Below are 5,984 nucleotides of genomic sequence, written 5' to 3'. Positions count from 1 at the left end.
AGTGGGAAGGAGCTGACAGTTGGAAGGAGTAACTCTTGCCCAGAGTACCTTTCGATTGGTGGAGACAGTCTGGAGGCAGGAGCTCTGGGCTGTCTTACTCTGAGAGTTTACACAATCCCTAGCAATCCCTCTTGCAGGTAATGACTTACACCCATTGCAAGTTTTTAGGAGGCTGGGAAAGCAATTTATTTAAGTACAGATTTGTTTATTATTTCACAAGGGAGAGGTGCCTAGGGAGTTGCTGGGTCAGTTCAGTGAATAAACAGAGGAAGTTTGTTTTGTTCTCTCAGAAGGAGGAAAGAACACAATGAAAAGGAAAGAAGTTGAAGGGCCAGTGTGGATTGTCCTAGATTCAACAAACCAGTTGCTGTGTTAATCTGTTGGACTGGTCAAAACTATAAGCACTATCTGTTTAATGCTCTGCAGGGGTTGTATATCCGGCACTTTCTTACCCAAAGCCCACACATCCTCTTCCCTCCACCTCACTCTGCTACAGTCACACCAGCCTCCTTGCCTTTTCTCAATACCACACATATTCCAGCCTCAGGATCTTTAAACTCAATTTCTATAGATATATCCTTGGCCAAATCCATCATTTAAACAAATTTTGAATGTGTATATTGGAAATGGAGCGAGACGGAGAGATGTCTCCTAAATGTGCACAACAGCTGGAGTAGCCCAAGTTAAAGCCAGGAGCCCAGATTTCAGTCTGGGGCTCCCACATGAGTAGCTGGGACCCAACTATTTGAGCCGCCACCTGCTTCCTCTCAGGATGTGAAGCAGGTCAAGGTCTTCAATCTAGGGGCTCTGATATGCTGTATGGGCATCCTAAATGGTAGTCTAACCCCTGAGCCCTAGGCTTACCCCAAATCCTTAATCTTGTGAGGATCCTGTTAAAGAGGTTTTTCTTTACCAAATCTTTTCTAAAATAGCACTTGTTATTATCATATGGTAAGGAAAAACAAATAGCAACCAACTATATTTGACAGTTGAATTATTTAGCTCTAAAATTCCGATTTGTTTCTTCTTAACATATTCTATTTCTTTGCTGAGATTTGTTTTCTTTTTTCATTTGTTGCAAGCATATTTATGATTGTCATAGCCTTTTTAGCACAGCTACTTTAAAACCTTTTTAAGATATCACTTATACTGTCATTTTCAAAAACATGCTCTTATTTGAAGCTGTTTCTTTTCTTTTTTTTTTTTTTTTTTATTTGAAAGGCAGAGTTTACAGAGAGAGGAAGGACAGAAAGAGACCTCCCATATGCTGGTACACTCCCCAGATGGCCACAACAGGCAGAACTGGGCCAATCTGAAGCCAGGAGTCTGGAGCTTTTTGCAGGTCTCCCATGTGGATGTAGAGTTAATCTACTGCTGCTTTCCCAGGTGCAGTAGCATGGAGGTGGATTGGAAGTGGAGCAGCTGGGACTTGAATCGACACACATGTGGGATGCTGGGACTACGATAAGAGGCTTAACATACTGTGCCATAGCACCTGCTCCTTTAAAATCCTTATCAAATGTTTCTAACATCTCTGTTACTTTGGTGATTTCTGTTGATTATTTTCTTCATTCACTTGGCATTCTTTCTGGTTCATGATATTAAAAATGACCTTTCATTGAACTTTAGACAGTTTTGTAGTATATAATGAGATGCAGATTTTATTTAGCTTTAAGTTTTAACTAGCTTTCTATGACACTGCTGGGGCAGGGAGAGGGGAGGATGCCCACCTCATGATCGCCAAGTAAGCATGGAAGTTTGGATTTTCTGCTGAGGCTTTAGTGCCACTTGAGTGTAGAGGGAGAAAAATCTGTTCTCTGTTACTTCTAGGTGACTGAGAGAGTTCAGTTTTCCATGTGCTCTGGTATTTGCCTTTCCCTTCCCCTCCCGTGAAGTAGATCACAAGTCTCTTTCAAGATGGGCCTTCCCTAGACCCAGAGAAAAGGAACATCTCTTACCTCCGAAGACACAGGCATGTAGAGAAGATCTGAACAGAGAAGCCTTACTACATTTTCTACAGTTAAATATTTTTTGCTGTTAATTTCCATTAGCTCAGACTACTGTGTCCGTTCAAACTTCCCCACAGCTATCGAACCTAAGCATAAAAGTACACAAGTGTACTTCTTTGGGCCTCTTGTATCATGTAAAACTGGCAGCAAATAAAACTGTGTGCCTTTCTCTTTTTAATCTGTCTTTTGTTTTGCTAACCTTGACCATGAACCTTGAATGAGTGAGTAAATGATATTTCTGTTTCTGTTCTGGATTATCTATTAACCAAATTTTTATATTGAGTCATTAGAGAAATTTAGTGGTGGAATATTAGAGACATTCCATTTAGTCAACCCTGGTTAATATTATACTTAAGGTCCCTGACAGCCATTTAAGATTAACTGGACTATAAGGACTTTATCTGTTCTTGTTCACCACCAAATTTCAGTTAAGTGAAATAGCAAATAATATGCAATAGGCATTTTTTTTAAAGATTTATTTATTTTTATTGCAAAGTCAGATATACACAGAGGAGGAGAGACAGAGAGGAAGATCTTCCATCAGATGTTTCACTCCCCAAGTGAGCCGCAACAGCCGATGCGCGCCAATCCGAAGCCGGGAACCAGGTACCTCTTCCGGGTCCCCCACACGGGTGCAGGGTCCCAAAGCTTTGGGCCATCCTTGACTGCTTTCCCAGGCCACAAGCAGAGAGCTGGATGGGAAGTGGAGCTGCCAGGATTAGAACCGGCGCCCATATGGGATCCTGGGGCGTTCAAGGTGAGGACTTCAGTCGCAAGGCCACGCCGCCGGGCCCGCAATAGGCATTTGTTAAAAAGAAGAATTAAGAGGGTATATTATAAAAATGATATTCTTGAAAAAAATGAAAAATTTTAAAATAATGCATAAATTGATAAGTCAGTCATTTTTTAAAAAAATTATTTATTTTTATTGGAAAGGCAAATTTACAGAGAGAAGGAGAGACAGAAAGACCTTCCATTTGCTGGCTCACTCTGCAAGTGGCCTCAATGACTGACGAGAGTCATTTTTCTGTTTAAACTATGTCAATTAATACCTACTTTGAGTTGAAACAGTTGTCATGTTTATTTCCTCCTATCTCTGGGGCTGTAGATATTTATTCTTCCTAGACTTTAATTTTTGTCGTTAGCTGAATTTAACATCTTGTAGGGATTTTTCTTTCACAATGGAATTATAATAAGTATTCTGCTTAGTTGTTAACCGTCTGTTGACTATAAATCGAGAATAACTTGACATTGTGTAAGTTCTTGTGTTAGTTCTTCTTTTTCTGAAAAAAAAAGGAAAGAAAAACTCTTCATCTTGATCCAGTCTTTTTTTATTAGATATTACTTTGGAAGAAGCACAGAGCCAGCTGAGCGCATTTTTCCTCATGCATGACTGTTTGTTGCTAGTCCCCAAAAGGAGCTCAAATCCCTGGACACTCTAAATCCTTGGAATCTCCTGAGTGAGAGAGGCATCTTTTTGTGTTCCTGGATCTCTTTGATCGTACCTGAATGGATGCCAACAGGAAACTTCCAAATGGCAGAATCAGCTACATGGTTAAAGGGTTGGAAATTGAAGCCCTTCCCATCATGGCGGGCAGGAAGGGAGCCTGAAAATTGTGATCAAAGATCCAATTTATCATGTGTGATGAAACTTCAGTAAAAATACAGTGGTACTGCCTGGGTAGTGAACACATAACATGATAAGCCCTGATTCCATGTAGGAGAAGGCACTGAAGCTCTGCCTCCCAGAACTTTATGTGTTTCTTCAGTTAACAGGTCCTGAGTTTTACTCCTTATGGTGAAGTTGTAGTAAGTATGACATATTGCTTTTCTGAGGTCTGTGAAACTGTGCTAGTGAATTAACAAACACAGGGGTCATGGAACCCTCTGATTTTGTAACCAATTGGTGAGAAGTATGGGTGGCCTTGGAATGCCCAAGTTTGAGCTAGAACCCAAAGTAAGGTCATTCTTGTTGGGTATTGTGCCGTTTAAGCTGTAGAGCCTCAAACTAACTCTAGACAATGTCAGAGCTAAACTGAGTTACAGTTTGTAGCGATTGACTTCTTCAGATGCTAAGTAGATCTTTATTCATAAAATTAATTCTTTGCAGATAGATTTTGGAGTAGTTTGATTTGTATCCGGTTTTAGCCGGTGTTCTGCTGATTCCTGTTACTTTAAGACCCTCTCTGGTACAGTATCTGCCATCATTCTTGGTGACTTCAGTCCTCCCAAGAGTGATTCACCCACACTCTGACATCGTCATTTCCTTGATTTTCCCTCTGCTGATGAGCAGGCTTCCTCCCAGTCTCAGTCCCTCATTCTTATGAGCATATCAAATGTCTTCTTAGTACCACCTCTAAAATCAACATTCCGTTTCTCTTAGCTAACTACTCCTAACTTCCTGGTTCATTTTCCTTTAGTACCCTCATCCTAATAATTCTCCTGCCCCACTAAAATCTTTAGTCCATCAACTTAAGCATCAGCTCCTTCATTTACTTCTTATCCAGCATGGATTTCTGTGTACTACTCAGCAGCTTTGCATTGCTCCCCTTTCATTATACTCATCTGAGGAAACCTCAGTTCTCTGAAAACCCCTGGGTATTCTCTGCCTATTTGTGCCAACACCTGAGCAACTTAACATGGTTTTAGAGAAATGCACTTAAGGATGTAAACGGTGCTTTATGATTGTTACACTTGTCAAACGATAAACTAAGGCACATTAAAATTTTGCAGAGTTTGAGCAGTTTTCCAGTGTCAAGTAGTTCAAAATGGAAAGTAGTATAGAGTTCCACTGAAGGGCAGGAAGGGAAGACTTTTCTAGTGAGTGTAGAAACTGAGCCAAGAGATTGATTAATTAAGTTTGAGTAGTTGCCTTATTTGGATTATGTGGGTTGGAAGTTCAAGACAGTGCTTTGATGCTAAAGTTCCTTGGTTGCCTATGATTGGCTGAGCTTGAGTTTTATTTATTTATTATTTATTTTTGTGAATTCTGAGTTAGGTTTCATTTCACTTACGTAGAGACCCTGGGCATTCAAGGCTACTTAACACACGTTAACTGCTTGAGTGCAGAAACATTCCAGGGAGCTCTCTCTGCTGTCTGAGGATCTCACTACATTTCTACAGTTGAAAATAGAAGTTTCACATCTCCGTTTATTTCTTTAAACCTTCACTCTCTCCCCTTTCCTTACTTCACTAAGATCTATAAATAGGGCCTGGCGGTGTGGCCTAGCGGCAAAAGTCCTCGCCTTGAAAGCCCCAGGATCCCATATGGGCGCCGGTTCTAATCCCGGCAGCTCCACTTCCCATCCAGCTCCCTGCTTGTGGCCTGGGAAAGCAGTCAAGGATGGCCCAAGGATTTGGGACACTGCACCTGTGTGGGAGACCTGGAAGAGGTTCCTGGTTCCCAGCATCGGATCGGCGCGCACTGGCCGTTGCGGCTCACTTGGGGAGTGAATCATTGGACGGAAGATCTTCCTCTCTGTCTCTCCTCCTCTGTGTATATCTGACTTTGTAATAAAAATAAATCTTTAAAAAAAAATCTATAAATAGCTACAGGAGCATGTCCTCAACTTCCCACCACCTCATGAACCAGTACTCCTAAAACTCTGTGCATATTATCCAGGGACAAAGGATGAATTATCCAAGGTCCTCACTTTGGTTACCCTTTCTGACTCTTGACATTATCTACTTTCTAATCTAGGACATTACTGTGTCTTTTATAATCCACTTCCTTCTCTGTGTCTTTTATAATCCACTTCCTTCTCCTCCTCTTCTAATAGAATAGAAGAAGTATTAGAGAAAATAATCTACCACAAACATGTGGCAATATCTCCTATATTTAATAATTCTTGAGCCTTTTGTCTGTGCCACCTATTACACCATTCCTCTTTAGCTGTGTACAATAAGAATGTGCAAATCATATTTTCTACTTCTGTATCTCTCACTTTCTCACATTGTGAAAAATTTTCCACAATT

General features: G+C 40.8%; 1 protein-coding gene across 1 annotated transcript in view; it reads left to right on the top strand.

Annotated features, from left to right (window-relative positions):
• The window catches only part of ERI2 (ERI1 exoribonuclease family member 2), a 51,563-nt gene that overhangs the window by 35,808 nt on the left and 9,771 nt on the right, over nt 1-5,984 (top strand). The window lies entirely within an intron of this gene.

The sequence above is a fragment of the Ochotona princeps genome, chromosome 24 (assembly GCF_030435755.1).
Source record: "Ochotona princeps isolate mOchPri1 chromosome 24, mOchPri1.hap1, whole genome shotgun sequence".
NCBI classification, from domain to species: domain Eukaryota; kingdom Metazoa; phylum Chordata; class Mammalia; order Lagomorpha; family Ochotonidae; genus Ochotona; species Ochotona princeps.
The sequence above is the reverse complement of the archived record's forward strand: the minus strand, read 5'-3'. Positions and strand labels throughout refer to the sequence as shown.